Source organism: Epinephelus fuscoguttatus, linkage group LG9 (assembly GCF_011397635.1).
Source record: "Epinephelus fuscoguttatus linkage group LG9, E.fuscoguttatus.final_Chr_v1".
Taxonomy (NCBI): Eukaryota; Metazoa; Chordata; class Actinopteri; order Perciformes; family Serranidae; genus Epinephelus; species Epinephelus fuscoguttatus.
Window position 1 is genome coordinate 34,618,092 of NC_064760.1, and position 16,592 is coordinate 34,634,683.

Consider the following 16,592-nt stretch of genomic DNA (forward strand, 5'->3'; position numbering starts at 1 on the left):
GTGCCATCCAGCAGCATATCATCCCGCCGTGAAAGGTGCTGTCTGGCTGTGTTAGGAACTGAGGCTGCCTGTCTACGTATCGTACTGCTGCGTCAGAGCAGATTGTTGTTTATTGTTTATTTGAGTGTTATTAGATGACAATTAAACCTTCACTGTAAAGGGAACTGTGTGACTGCATTAACCTGTGCGTGTTTGTGTGTGCTAAATGTAACCTGCCTCAGCTCTAACTGCTAATGGTAAAAGACTGGGAGATACAGATATTTATTTCATCAGTGCATCAATTACCTTGTGGACCAGTAGTCAGAAGTTTAGGTCGCTACAGGAGAAAGGGTGCATTAGCAAAATGCATTGAGTGACTGAGTAAAGAACCCCACACACATCAAAGGTAAGTTTTTTAAGTGTGTTGTATTGTATTGAATGAAAATGAAGTTGTAGAAAAATAAATAAAAAAAACCAATTTTAACTTTTCAGCTCTTCAGACATGAGACATCAACCACAGTTCTCAATAAATCAGCCTTTTTTAAACAAATCACAGTCTCTGTATAAATCCCAGTCTCTGTCTTTTGGGTTGGCTCGCCACGACCACTGAGGTCCCGTTCTACCTTTACAGACACAGGAAGAATCCCCAGTAGAAGAAGATGTCTCGCAGATCAACACAGGAATCCATACAAGGGAAAGGAAAAAAAAAGACCCAGCCTATAAAGGCCAAAAACGGGGTTACTGTATTGTTCACACAAATAAAATATACTTTCAAATTTAAATAAATACAAACACACATTTTTATGCATATACTTTGTAACACAGCTTCTTAATAAATATTTTAACCACTTTTTACTGTTAATTCAATGAACTGAATACATTTCTCAGTATTAACATGAGGCAAAATGGCTGAACATTTCTTTCCCTCTTTTTTTTCTACTGCTGCTCACACTAAAAAAAAAAAAAAACAACACACAGAGCAGGGTAAATGTAAACAAAACACCGTAACTTTTTTTTGTTTGTTTTTTAACCACCACATTCATGAAAATAATGCCTCATTGATCCATATTAACATCAACAGAAGCAGCACATTTCACTCCATTTATCAGACCAACTAAAGTAAAAGTTACTCACCAGAGGCTCACGGTTCACATACACACACACTCCGGGCACAGGGCACAATACACGGCTCTCATCAGTCCAGGATTCCGCTTTTTAAGAGACAGGGACACGGGAGTTCAGTAGCGCGTAACCTTTACAATTTAGCAATGGATGTGGCTAATGACTGGAGCTAGCGTCGAGTTAGTGCCGAATGCTAATCAATACAACTCACGTTCTCCTCCGCTTCTGTTGCAAAACACACGGTCCGCTCATCTACACATGGCAAAAAGGGAAAGGCTCCGCTCTCTGCTCTGACGATAAAAGTGACAGACTTGGAATATCTGGCTCTCTCAGACTAAAAAATCGGCATAGTCTGCAGGAGGAGGCTAGCACACCGCTGCCTCGGAGACGATCCGGCAGAGGCAGAGAGAAAAAACGGAAGCACGCATGTACGCCCTGGTGGCGTCTGATTGGTTACACTATCACGTGAACTCCTCATGTCACCTGAATCCTTTACACTTTGAGAAAGGCACTTTCGCCACGCTTGAAATGAAATAAAATACTCCTTTTAAAACAGATAAATGAACTTGTGTGTGTTGATCTTTTTAATCTATTTATTAACATATTTACGATTTTTAACCATAAATCCTATTTTTTCATTTTATGCAAGATTGCCATTTATCTGTCACATGAAAAAAAAAATGAATTTATTAATTCATTGGTCTAATTAATTAACTGGTGGACTGGACTGTTAATAAGGCCTGGTAACCTGGGTTACACCCTCCCCTCCTAAAAGTGTGTATGTCCCATTACACCCATATGACTATGAAGTGGCCTTGGGGTTATTTGGGGAGTATCTGCATAGCCATGGTTCTGGAGGGCATCGGCAAAGGCAAGGTTGAGGCCTTGGAAGAGTGACTGGACTATAGGCAGCAAGGGATTTCCCAACTGACCATACTGCAGTCGTTCAGGCTGTTCTCTATGCCTCTGGGAACGTCTGGGAACACTGTCACTCTCACTCTCTCCCATGATGGCTGGAGAGGTTCTTCTTCCAGACGTCCCAGCTGCTGTCCCTTCATTGATTCTGTCCACTGACACGTCCTCACAAGGTTTGTTGACAAAGCATCCTTCATCCTTGCTGCTGTCACTGAATGACAGGTCTGAGAAAACAGGAAGACTTTCATCCATGATGTTTGGTTCTGGGGCAGACTCCGACATGCTCAGCTGGACAGGTAAGGTCTCATCCTCGTCTCTTGAAACATCAGGGGTGGTGTCCTGAGATTTTCCAAACAGAGCTCTCCTCACTTTGGGGTCATCAGTTTCTCTGTGCTCTGAGGTGACCTCAGCTTCCGGATCCACAACTGCTGAGCTTCCTTTCCATCCAGAACAGTTTGATCTGTCAGAGCTTGGCTCTTTTGCATCCCCGGGAGCTGGAGGTTCCTCTGATTTGGATGAAATGATCTCCACAGGTATCCACTGTACGGTTCCTCTTTCAGGTGCACATCCCTTCCCTCTGTCCTGTTCCTCCATGCTCAATGTCTCTCTCTTTCCTTCCAGGTCAACAGGAGCAGGAAGTCTACCAACTGAAGTCTGGATTGGTTGTTTTGTCTCTCCAAGGTGTCTCTCCCTTGCAGGTGTCGTCTCTGGCCGGGTTAAAAGTCGTGTCTTGATGAAGTCAGTGTCCAGTGTCTCTCCAGGTAAGCAGTAGTGGTAGTCGATGTCTTCTGACTCTGAATTGTCATCTCCCACCTCAGACTCGGCTGTGACTTCCATTCTCGACTGTCTCCTTGTTCTAGGTCTACTGATGGTCTGCTTCGGAGGTTGTTCAGGCTCAGCAACAGGTAAGAATCCACACGGCAGCAAAAGGTCACGGTGTAAGGTGCGAAGCGGTCCATCCTTTCCCTCTGGCTTGACAGTATACACAGGTAGGTCACCAGCACATTTGACCACCACGTGCACGTCTGGTTCCCATTTGTCGGCCAACTTGTGTTTCCCTCTTATCCGAACGCTCCTCACAAGGACACGATCTCCTGTCTCCAGAGTGGACTCAACGACTCTCCTGTCAAACCGTTGCTTGTTGCGCACAGCTGTCTTTGAGGTGGCCTGGACTGTTAATAAGGCCTGGTAACCTGGGTTACATAAAGCCTGCCTTTGTATGTTTAATTGGCCTTTGAGTGTTCCCTTTTGTTAAGACCTTGTTACAACTATCTGTATCTCTGTGTTTACACACACTTACATACACTGGTGATGGCGTTGGTGATGGCGTTTGTGATGCTCCTCATGGTCACTGTATGTGGCAGTGTTTCTAAAGCTCACTGTAATCATGTAATAGAAGGCCTTCCTCATTAATATCTCTTTCTATAAAGAAGGTTTATATGCGTCACTGTGAATAGACTTTTACACGGTAACTGTAGACTTTTACACGGTAACTGTATTACCCATGTCACCATTGTGTTTTCAGTTCATCCATAGTTCACCTGTGATACATCACTTCTCCTGGTCAGGGTGGTGATGGCAGTAGCACAATATGCAGACCCTAACTCATTATTACTACATTCATCCTATGTGTATTTCTGCCCCAGTTAAATTTAAAATCAAACTGTCATTATTGTGAACACAGGCACTGCAGCTTAATGTTTGCAATAATGGTAAAAGGATGATTCATATGACTCACATCATGTAATTACGGTTTCATTATCCGTCTTTTCTTTGCAGGCTGAAGTCAAGGTTTGCAGAGCATTTTCAATTTTTAATAGTGGGTCATTTTTAATCGTGGGCTGTTCGGCAAAATAACAAGAGAAGGCAGAGGATAATAAGACTATGGTTGAATGTGTTGTTTGGTTTCTGTGTGGTTGAAGCGGTTTGTTTTAATGAGGACTGCATGTGGGATATTTTTATGTTAATAATAAAACCAAAAAGTTGTACAGTGCCCATGTTACGGACTGGAAACAGGTAGTGGAAACACATGTTAGACACATGGTAATGAGACATGTTTAGAGCAGGGGTTATTAAAGTTTTGATGACAAAATGCCAATTTAGGGAGCCAGCATGTAATTGAGGGTCACAAAGGTTAAAAAACAGTTGCATGTCGTTCAACAAAATTAGCAAATTAAGCTAACAGCACAAGTTACAATAAGTTGCCATGCAACCATCAGCTTTCTATAAGCTGTCATTCCTAACCTGACAGACACTTGTTAGGGTGATGCAGTTTTCACTCAGTAGCTGGGTAGTTGTTTTTTTTTTTTATTATTAGTGGTGTTGGTATAGACAAACATAGATACAAGTCATGAATGTTAAAGAAATATATATAACACCTTCTTTTTTACTATTTATAACAAAGTTTACATGTGCTTCAATTGTATAGTTGTTTTCTGAACAGTTTAACCCCTTTTTCTTGTAAATAAACATGTTGGAAACCAGATAATGCTCTTCAGTGCTCTGATGAGGAAAATGTGTACACACCATGCTTATCCAGGGCACCACAATACAAATTAAAACAAGTAACTTCATATGTACGCTGCTGCTCTGGGTTTGAATCTCACACAGTAATGGTTAATATATGTGAGACAAGAAACTTGTTCTGCTGGCAAATATTTAAGCTACACCTGCACAAACCTGCATAACAGCTGTTATGCAGGTCTAGATTAAATTCCTTAATCAATTCCATTTCTGCATAGCAGGTGTGGAATTGATTAAGTTTTTCCAACAATAATGCTACTAATGGTTATGACACAGACAGGAATAAAATATTATTGCACCAAGGTGCTATACACCCACACACCGTGTAGATGGAAAATGTTGAAATTATACCTTTTGCAAGAATATATTTTCTGACCCGTGTGGAGACAGTAAAACTCTACAACTAAAAGCTAAAGCTTATAAACACATTGCTCTGTCATACTACTGCCTTATAAAGTTATTTATGGTGTCTGCAAACAATTATCTATTGACACATCCAGCAGGCAGAGCAACATTACAACTGATGTGAGTCATCTGGATCCCTGATGAACGGTAGTCAGTAATGCACCTATTTTAAATCTTATCAGCCCATTAAATGACCATTATCAGTGTTACCACTACCATTATAATGCTTCAGAAAAAAGGTACATATCCTACATGGTGAAATGGTTGGGGAGTTTGGTTCGGTTTAGGCACCAAAAATACTTAATTAGGTTTAGGAAATGGTCATAGTTTGGTTTATTACAAGTAGGTTTGTAGTTAACTTTTTCTATTTTGCTATTTGGCTCTGTGCAATTTGAAGTTGGATCTTTAGCATGGTATGGTTTTAAATCAGTCAGCACTCCTCTGCAACATATTCATTTGGGGTCGTTAAAGTTGGCGCTCACAAGCAGCTAAATGGAAACATCATAATGGCTTATGATTTTGACATATGGCAGCAGATCAAATTAAAGCCAGACTTGAAAGATGAATTTTAATTGATACACCTTGTTTCAGCTATCCTTGTCCAATCCGTGCTATGTATATTGTCATCAAAGTGTTCAGGTCCGAAGGTGGGTAGGGTGGGGGGCGGGAAGTATGTGTATAAAGTTTGTTTGACATAATTGTTGATGCCACTGCTTATAAACAGAAATTGTAAATAAAAACATTTGATCACAAAAAAAAAAAAAAACAAAAAAACATGTCAACTTACCCTGCCTAGTTGCCTTCATGGTCTAAGGCGCTGGATTTAGGCTCCAGTCTCTAAGAAGGCGTGGGCCATGTGACAATGAAAGATATCTGTTGGAGTGTGTCTTAGCTATTAGCTTATTAGCTAACTAAGGGTGTTAGACTTGGTAAACTTGTGTGCAGTCTCTGTTACCAAAAGGACACATGGCAAGTTGGTTGATTTCGTGCTGACTCGACCATTTCCGTCCATACTCACTCACATTTCCATGGTTTGATATGACTGAGCAATCAAGTGTCTATATTGAAATGTGTAATACGTATTCCTTTTGAAGTGGAAAACAAAAAGGTAATTACAGTATCTAATTTATTTCACTGTGCAAGTCAACTGTTGACTGTTGCTCTTAAGACTGACTGGTGGAAGGTATTTAGAGGCACATTTCTGTTGTCTGAACAATAATCACTGACGGTTGACTATTATGATTAGTAGTTGCAGAGCAGAGTAGGAGCACTGTTGAAAGTAAGGTAGTGTGGCCGAGTGGTCTAAGGCGCTGGATTTAGGCTCCAGTCTCTGTTGAGGCGTGGGTTTGAATCCCACCACTGCCATCCTTTGGGGATTTGCTTTCAACATGATTGGAAGAAAAATGTCAACAATCCAACTGATCATCTTTGTTAATCTCCCATTAAGTTATACACATGGGAGCTGATGACTTGTGAAACTGCTATAAATTACTTGGCTAGCTTTAGAAAAAGATCATGGTTTGGGTGAAGATAAGTATGTTTGTAGTTTATTTTGCCCACCTGCCATCTACAGTCATGCTCAGCACAACTAAAAACACAAGTGTTCTTGCTCAGTTTATGAATGGTATGACATCATCCACCAAGGCAGCCAGTGTGGGCTTCTGCTGTTGGATTTCAATGATGCTCTCACGAAGGCTTCAGCATAATGTTAACAAACAGGTTTTTATGCATGACAAGTACACACACACACACACACACACACACACACACACAGACACCTCCTTTCTGTCTCATTCATGTATAATACCATCACCCTGCCCTGTCAGACACACACACACACACTCACACACACACACACACACACACACACTGATGGGTTTGTCACTGCCTTAGTCATTTAAGACACACACACACACACATACTGTACACACATTTCCACAGGTTAGTCATACACCATCGGCTGAGGTTCAGAGGACATGTCACTGTGTCTGAGTCACACAAAAACTCATCAGTCACCCAGCCAGACGCATGTGGCCTCTGCCTCCACCTGCTCACTCTTAACTGCCTCTGAGTGGATGTGTTTATGTGTGTGTGTGTGTGTGTGAGAGAGAAACTGTCAAACCAATGGTCAGTCTACGCATTTGTTTGTGCGTACCCTCATGTTTGGGCTCCTGGATGTTTGTCCACCTATTTGTATGCATCAGTGTGTGTGTGTGTGTGCGTGTGTGTGTCTGTGTGTGTGTGAGGGTGTGAGGGTGTGTGTGTGGGAGATTGGGCGTACTCGTATTCAAGTGCATATTTGCGTGTGTGACACTCTGTGTCAAATCCCCTGCTCTCCGACAGCGAAACCAATTGTCCAGATTGTCATGGTGCTAATGAATCATTTAGCTAACACAAACACACACACTCAATTATACACACAAATACACACACTCAGATATATACACACACACATTATGTGCTTGCCAAGATATCTACAGGTAGACATAGCACTTCTGTTGCCACCCACTTGACACCTCTTACTTTTTAATTATTAAACTCATGTGAACATCTGTTACTGTCACAATGTATAGACTTCATTTAGACAACTGTATGTTATGTAAAAGAAATAACACTAATCTCCAAAACACATTTAAAACCACAATATATGCATTTTGACAAGAACAAAACTTAAGGATTTTAAAAACATGAAATTCACCATATAGATATCATTGGCACTCTATTAGCTATTCAGTGATGTTTGTGCTGTTTTGGTGTGTTTGTCATTTGATGTGAGCATGCTATATGAGTATGACCAGTGGTACACCTACTCGTGATGAAACACTAGTAGCACTATGGAGCAGTGTTTTTATGAATGGACCCCTGTTTGCTTATCTTGTGCACATGCGTCAATATGGTTTTCATGCTCATGTTGGTGGCAGAAGCACACCAAAAAACAAAACAATGAGTCAGCAAAGGTACGAAAGAAGAAGACTTCAAACTAGCAAATGTATGTAACCAATGCAGGTTTAAAGTATTTTAAAAAATCTGCTTTGCAAATGTTTTCTGAGGAAGGAGTTCCATTCAATACACACGCAATGCATTTTGGTGAGAAACCATGAATGTCAATATAATTTCAGTCAAGAACACTTTCGTTGAAGAAAACTTTATTTCCATTTGCAGTATTACATTTAAAGCCTAAGTATTATATAAAGCCTAAGGCAGAGAGAGCAAACCTTCCTGCCCTTCCACACACCTGTGTGGAAAGCCAAAGGTGGAGAGAGCACACCTCTTCACCCTTCCACATGCAAAAAAGGAAAGCCTGAGGCAGAAACAGCAAACCTCCCTGCCCTTCCATGCGCCTACATGGAAAGCCTAAGGCAGGGAGAGCAGCAGCAAAGACCCCCCGGGAACAGAACAGAGTAGCATCAATGACAAACAGAAATGACATTGATGACTCAGACACAGCATTAAAAGGAGGAGCTGGGGTGGAGGCAGGTTGCAAAGCAGCTTGCAGAGGAAGCAGCAACAGTAGGCAGGCCAGAGCAGTTTAAATAGGGCAGCCTGAATGAGCTGACTCAGCTGCTCCATCTGTTGATTGGCTGTTTGAGATCAGCTGATATAGCTGGGACGTGAGCTGAGCTTGACATTGTGTCCTGCCTGAACTAATGCTATGCTCAATTTTGTTTGCTTATAAGAAAACTACAGAAAGAGTACCTTTTAAATGTATACTATGTAGGATTTTCCTTAAAAAAACAAAACAAAACAATGTATTACTTATACAGAAGTGATACCTTTCAATTGTCACTTATGACTCATCAGAAGTATGTGCAGAGAAAGACAGGAGACTGAAGAAACCATTGAGGATTTTTATTTTCTTGGCACAACAAAAAATACTACAGCCAATGAGGCTTTCTAATAAGTACCCTCACACCATCAATCTACAGTGCAGAAAACAATAAACATAACTGAGCAGGCTGTTCTCATGAACTGTTCATACGTGTACCTATAAAAATAATGCACCACCTTTCATATTTCTCTGATCATGTGACCAATGCACCAATGGGAGTAAAGACGGAAGTAGCACAAAGAGCAAAAATCCGCCTAAAAAGGCAGGTCGGGTGATGGATGGGTCAAACAAACACAGGACTTTCCCCAGGAGGCTGGTGTTATGGACTGTGTAAAACCAAGTGACCTTGACCATAGTCACCATGTTTCTTTTCCTAGACCTAACCTAAGTGACTTTCCAGTATCATCTAACATATCTGTTAGAACACATCTTAGCTCATTAGCTAACTAAGGGTGTCAGGCTAAGTAAACTTGTGTGCAACCTCTGTTACCAAAAGGACACATGGCAATTTGATCGACTCGACTTGACTAGCTAAAAGCACTTGTCATCCAAGCAAAGTCAACTGTTGATTGTTGCTCTCAAGACTGATTGGTGGAAGGTATTTAGAGGCACATTTCTATTGTCTGAACAATAATTATTGACAGTTGACTATTATGATTAGTAGTTGCAGAGCAGAGTAGGAGCACTGTTGAAAACGAGGTAGTGTGGCCGAGTGGTCTAAGGCGCTGGATTTAGGCTCCAGTCTCTGTGGAGGTGTGGGTTCAAATCCCACCACTGCCATTATATCAGGCTTTGCTGTCAACATTGGAAGAAAAATGTTGACAATCCAACTGATCATCTTTGTTAATCTCCCACTAAGTTATATGTGCATACATACACACATGGGAACTGATGACTCGTGAAACTGCGATAGTCAGATTCAGGAACCAAAACTACTTGATTAGCTTTAGAAAAAGATCATGGTTTGGACTGTAAAAAAACAAGTGACCTTGACCATAGTCACCATATTTCTTTTCCAAGATCTAACCTAAGTGACTTTACAGCTTGCCGGTAGTGTGGCCAAGTAGTCTAAGGTGCTGGATTTGAGCTCCAGTCTCTCAGGAGGCATGGGTTCAAATCCCACCACTGCCATTTGACGAGGAAAGATATCTGTTAGAACAACTCTTATTAGTATAACTAACACTGTTAGCCGACTTGTAAATACTTGTATAAGGATAAAGTTAACAAAGATTTACTTTTCTCGGGTACTCACCATAGACTGTATAAAATTAATGAATGTAGTCACCCTGACGTCACGCATGTGTTTGTGAGCTACTATTTTGAAGCCTTGAGTTTGTCATTTTTTGGTCATAATCTTGGATTTTTGGAGCGACCACATTTGTGACCACATTAGGAGCCAGAGGGTGGAGCTGTGGAGGAACGAGAGGTGGATCTGACTCACAGACTGTGGTGTTGCCTCACAGACAGTCTGTCACTCAAAGCTGCAATGCTCTAGTTATGCATAACTATGGGGATTGACTCTCTTATGGCACTTCTTCATTGGCTTCAGTTTTCAGAGCCTGAGGTTGCCGCTTGGTACTCACACGTGAAAGGAGATTCAAGCTTCAGCAAACAGAAAACACTAAGAGGGAGTGTGTATATAAATGTTAGAAAACAGGTTAAGGACGTTATTGGCTGGAGGTTCCCTCTGATGGAAGCCTTCCCACTGCTCTGGGCAGAGGAGAAAGAGAGCACGCTGGAAAGCTCCCACACTGCTCCCAGCAGCAGGATCAGCACCTCGGAGAGCTCCACAGCACACAGTCCTGACACAGAGGTAATGCAAGGCAAGAAAAAAACAAGGGAAATCTGCTGAAGCATTGCAGGAAACATGTGGGACCTGTTGCACATTTAGCCACAACATCAGACAACATCATGGTTCAGAGGGTGGCCAGCAGTGCAATATGCTTTGCTTTTTCAATCATCACAGGGCAGTGAACCTTTATTGTTAATTCTCTGGGGGCATCCTGAAGGATTTCTGGGTAATGGAGTCCTCCAAATTTAAACTGTTAACACACATTGTTCTTTGGGGATGCAAAAAGAAAGAAAAAAAGTTTCCCTTTCTCGGTTGAACTTTTACCCTCCAGTATTTCCAGTCCATTTAAGTCTTTGTCCTATCATTGTTACACATCCCATTACACTGTTTGATTGCATTTTGTATTTGTTCTGCTTTCTTTCACAAGTTCAAGCTCAAGGAGCAATATGGTCATCCAAACAGCGAGTGCTGCCAAAAAATCAGCCGTCTACGAAATGATTTAGACTAAGGACACAATTTAAAATAGCTTCAAAAAACTAATAGAAATGGGAAGTTATTACTGTAGTGTTAGATTTACTGAATCACTAGACTGGATAGAAAATGACAATGGTGTATCTGAATCTTTCCCAAAGTTTGTGTTTCTGATCACTCTTTAAACAGTGGTGTCTTTTACACGATGCAGGCTGAATATATTACAAACTACGAACCGGTGAACCAAATTGAGAGCAAGTGGAGTGTAAAATATATTTAGCATAGAAAATGGCAGTCTTTGCTTTCCAGAGTGGGTTATGGTATCACAAGAAAACAAAATAGCACCTCTAATAACTCAGCTGGCCACAGTAGCAGTTTGTGTGTGTGTGGTTGGCTGAGGCAGGGAAGTTACTACACTGGAAAATCTTTTATTTTGTGAGGTCAGTGTCAGAAGGTATAGCAGACAAACTGTTGCAGCGCAGGTGGAGCATTACTCTGAAGAGCAATTGCAAGTATTTGTACATAGGCTAAAAATTATATTCATGCTGCTGGGGACAGGACTGATTTAAATTGAACAGAAGTGATTTTCCCTTTGAAGCTACTCTTATTTTTACATTTATTAATGCACTGTCAGAGTTGACTTTGTCTCAAGGTCACGGTACATGTTGTACGTGTGACAGCTTTACGATGACGGGCATGTATGAGCAAAGATTAAACACGATGGTCTCGTTTGAACAAATATTGTACGCTGTGACATTAACAGATGTTAATGGGAGCTTAGTAATTACGCGGTAATAGGTGTCAGGTCTGCCTGCAGATACAGGGGGGGGGTGGTTTTGATTAATTACCACATAGATGTCATGGTACAACATGTGCAGACAGAGGTGAAAGGGATAGTATATGTATATGTGGTGGATTCTGTTATCCTACTGAGCAGCGATATAGATTTTTTTTTCCATGGAGAGTGCAATCAATCTACTCTCATCTTTTTTCACCCATCCTTTTCGCACCACATCTCAAACACACATGGTCTGTTTTTAATCAAACAAGAGCAGAATTAGAGATTATTTTGTGAGAACTATGAATTAAAATGTTATGGTATACCTGCAACTAATTTTCTGCTGCCTCTTTGTATTTTCTTTTTTGTTACTGACAGATCTATTCGGATCTTTAGCTAATGCTGGGTTCACACAACACAACATATTTGTCTGTTACGACGGTCACTATGTCAGATTAGGTGATTGTGGAGTCATAAAATCTTGCTGTGACTTGGCCAACAAAGATGACAGACACGATGTTCAACAACTAATCATCCCTGGTTGTTTTTCATGATGTGTGTGTGATGTCCTACCTTTATTACTATTACTATTATTTCAGTCACTATGGCAGTTCACGTCCCAGCTGAAATGGTTATTGAATTCTCTCAACTGAAATTGTGATGGGCTTTAAATTTTGAACAGATACAGGAAGTGCTGAGTTGAAATGATGAATTATAGAGAGAATTATATAAATAATGGCTCATTTCTAATGGAGTCTGTTTCTATGAAGCTGGTACCCTCTGCAGTTGTGGTAAGTAAAAGCCCCACCACACATCTTTTATTTCATTACTTTACTTTTTACTTTCATTATGAAAAATTAACATTTTTTGCTAGCTTGATGCTAATGGCAGTACTCACCAGGCTGCCTAAGTGCTGTTTCATGCCATCATTTTTCCCATTTTACCCTGTTGTGTTAACATTCATTCATTAATTGTCCATAACTGCTTATCCTGTTGGGGGTCACTGGGGGCTGGAGCCTTTCCCAGCTGACATTGGGCGAGAGGCAGGATACACCCTGGACAGGTCGCCAGACTATCACAGGGCTGACATATAGAAACAGACAACCATTCACACTCACATTCACACCTACAGACAATTTAGAGTCACCAATTAACCTAACCTGCATGTCTTTGGACTGTGGGAGGAAGCTGGAGTAACCAGATGTTGTGGTAACATCCCTACAGGAAATATCAAAAAGGCTGCAGTGTTGTTGACATACACTTGTCCACAGCAACAGATCACTCTGTGTTTCTATTGGTCAAAGGGACGGCTGTGACCGGAGCAGTCATGAACGACAAAAAGAAAATCAAACATGAAAAAGACTGTGTCAGGATATTGCAAGGCATCCTAGACGTGGCATGGGTTGTTGTCTACTATGACACACTACACAAAATAAAACAATGGATTATTGCACACGACACTCGTTGTCTTTCAAGATCTGAGCCGATGCTGCATCGGGCTATGATCAGGCCAATATGTGTAGTGTGTACCTGGCATAACTTTCTGTTTTGCTAATTTATTGGACCAAGGCAGTAACACTGACCAGGTTACCATTTCTATTTCTGTGTGCAGATAGAGGATTTAAGAGTTTAGTCATGCAACGAAACAACACACCACAAAGTGGACTTATTTTTTCCATCTTTGACAGAGGCTTAACCAAACACACTCAAGAAATTCCTTTTCCAATTATATCTCAACTCCTGAATAGGGACGCTGAATACACACCTCAGAGGCATCTAATGTTTGAGGATTATTGTCCATGGAGTAATACAGAAATAAGTATTTGAAAAGACAAAAAAAAGTTTTATCAAAGTAAAGTACTGCCTGAAATGCTCTCTCGGTGTGCATTAGTTAAAACACTGGCTTTTGAAGGTAAAGCTATCAAGGCAGTTAACACTTAGAGATGGATGTGCCTTTAAAGTAGATGCTCTGCTTGTGTTAGCTGAGCGGGTCTGCTTGTGTGTGCTAATGAGTTAAAAACAAGCTCTTACTGTGTGTGTGTATGCCGATACCATACACAATATGTGTGTGACCCAGCGTATTGTGTGACTGTCTGTGTGAGTGTGTTACTGTGTTACTTTCTTGTGTTCTCTCCTTACCTGCCACTTGCCACCAGGGACACACAGGTGATAATGGATGTTTGTATCCCGGGAAAAGGTTTTGTCTGGAGTCCAAGGAGAGAATGACCTGCCATCACCATTCAGCAGAGGCTACCCAGCATTCACTGCTAACAGCCTGTGTGTGTGTGTGTGTGTGTGTGTGTGTGTGTGTGTATGTGTGTGTGTGTGTTTTGTTTGTATTCGCCCTATTTGCTCAAATTAAATTCTGCTGTTGGGTATGGTTGCTGGGGGGAAATCGTCTCCAGGCAGGAAGACACTCCTGTCAACTTGGTCACTTTGTTGCTAGATTTAGTGACTTTTCAAATCCCCTGATGACTTCATTTCTCAAACTGGCTCATTTTTCACACTATTAGGAAAAATATTAATGTGTTGATTCCCGGAGTAGTTAGCAACAACTCTCTTTATAGCATTGTGGCACTTGCTTGTCTGATGCAGAGAGGTCTGATGATCACACCATTCACTGATGCAGAGTAAATCCTGGTTTAAAGACTGTACCATTTTGATTAATATATTTTGTTAAATTGTGTATTTTTTTTTATTTTCAATTTTTGTTTTTGTTCATATGTACCATATTTTATATTATTGCTTTTATGTCCTTGATTATCGATTGTTGTTGTCATCGACATATATGTACTACTGTAACTTATAGGGATAGTATTAAAGGGATAGTTTTTGAAGTGGGGTTGTATAGAGTCAGCGTGTGTTACCTACAGCAGATGTCTCATGGCATACCCCCTGTTTAGAGAAAAGGCAGGAGTGCTGACACGGAAGATAAGTCACCACACTCCATTGATATGAACAGTAATTTTAGCTCGCTGAACACAGGAGCTGCTGGTCTACTGCTGCCTTGATCAGTTAGTTAGTTTGTGTTATTGTGTGACTCTGGTGAATCCGAACTAACCTCTCTAAAGACCAAAATCAAACAGTAACACAAACAAGCTAACAGACCGAAGCAGCGGCAGACCAGCAACTCCTGTGTTCAACGATGATAAATGACTATTTTTCTTAATTAAAATATTATTTAAAATATTCTAAATATGGTGTACACTTAAACTGGTGTCGATTTTTTAGGTTGCTAACATACTGTTGTTGCTGACCCCCCCAGCAATGCATTACTTAGCTTTCATGCCGGACTCCAGTCTGCTTCTCCAAACTGGGGCCATGCTGGCTGACATCTAATTTAGGTAGTACATTGATTATGACTATCGCATAAAACCCCACTTCGAAAGATGCAAACTATCCCTTTAACGCCTGCCTGCAAGCTTAATTTCCTTCGGATAAGTAATAAAGTTAAAGTTAATTTGTCACATGCACATATGCATCTAATTCTGAGGCATATATTAAAGAGATCCTGTTGAGTTTTCTTGGAAACAATCACAATAATATCTACATTCAATGTTACTCTCTAAAATACATTGTGTGTATTTGTTGAGGTCTAAAAAATGTGATGAATTTATTTTCTTCCTCATAGCCATCAACAAAGCTGATTGCTAGCTAGCACTCTTCTGCTGTGCCTTTGCTGTGTATTGATATGTTTCTTTGCACATTATCGCCAAGAGCCATCTACTCATCCATACCCATAGAGTACAGCATACCATACTCATACCAAAAATGAGAAGAAAAAACAAACATTGGGCCACAGGGGGAGCCACAGCAATCGGTCACATTTTAGCCATTTTTAAGCGCTCTTCTGTTGTTATAGCGCCACCCAGTTGCCAATTAGAGTTAAATTTCTCCATTCACTTTGAGGCGTCCTATTCTACACATCTACCAAGTTTAGTAAAAATCGATTTTGTGGGTAGGCCTTGATAAGAAATTAGCTCTCTAGCGCCCCCATTTTGTTTGATGGGGTCAATAATGGAGGGGTCCCCTCAGATTATGTGTGGTCATATGCCTACAAAGTTGCGTGGTGATGGGTGAAACCCTTGAGATGTTATCCACCTTTATGTGATGAACCACACCCTCCGCAATATTCATTGCCTTATAGAAGCTCAGTTTTAGTAAGTTTTCCAACTTTTGCCAAGAGGGAACTTTAGATATTGGTCCCTAGATTATGTTCACCGAGTTTCATGCATTTTGGTCAAACTTCCTAGGAAGAGATCAATTTGAAGTATTTAAAAAATAAATAAATAAATAAATAAATAAATAAATAAATAAATAAATAAATAAATAAATAATTCAAAATGGCGGAAAATCTATATAACCGGAAATTATGGGTTCTTGATGCAAAGTTGTTCCTCATGAGGAGAGGCATCTCTGTTTCATGTCTCTACGACATACGGGGTATGAGATATGCCCATTCAAAGTTTGCAATTTCAATCAGTTGCTATAGCGCCCCCCTTTGGCCAATTGATGTAATATTGCTTCATTCGCATCCTCCCATGACCCTCTACCACTGTGCCAAATTTCACATGGATTGACCAAGTCAGTGAGGAGAAAAACGTGGAACAGACACACACAGACAGAGTTTTCATCAATATATATTAAGATATAGTAAGATATAGTAAGACTGGGCAAACAGCTTAAAACTGTCAGCAGGACTGTATATACAATGACTATTTGCTTGTGCACACATGTGGGCCCTTGCATGCGTTCATGTGCTACAAATAAAAGACGGA

At 40.7% G+C, this 16,592-nt stretch overlaps 1 long non-coding RNA gene and 3 other non-coding genes across 4 annotated transcripts; 3 read left to right on the plus strand and 1 right to left on the minus strand.

Moving 5' to 3' along the window:
- Positions 1-207: 207 nt before the first annotated feature.
- LOC125894116 (uncharacterized) lies at positions 208-1,853 on the minus strand. The gene is made up of 3 exons (XR_007450036.1): positions 1,313-1,853; positions 1,114-1,190; positions 208-696 (listed from the first exon to the last, which is right to left on the minus strand). It is a non-coding gene; the product is annotated as an uncharacterized LOC125894116 (long non-coding RNA).
- A 4,374-nt stretch (positions 1,854-6,227) lies between these two features.
- On the plus strand, positions 6,228-6,309 carry trnal-uag (transfer RNA leucine (anticodon UAG)). Its single transcript has one exon. It is a non-coding gene; the product is annotated as a tRNA-Leu (tRNA).
- A 3,162-nt stretch (positions 6,310-9,471) lies between these two features.
- trnal-uag (transfer RNA leucine (anticodon UAG)) lies at positions 9,472-9,553 on the plus strand. Its single transcript has one exon. It is a non-coding gene; the product is annotated as a tRNA-Leu (tRNA).
- Positions 9,554-9,822: 269 nt separating this feature from the next.
- trnas-uga (transfer RNA serine (anticodon UGA)) lies at positions 9,823-9,904 on the plus strand. Its single transcript has one exon. It is a non-coding gene; the product is annotated as a tRNA-Ser (tRNA).
- Positions 9,905-16,592: the final 6,688 nt, after the last annotated feature.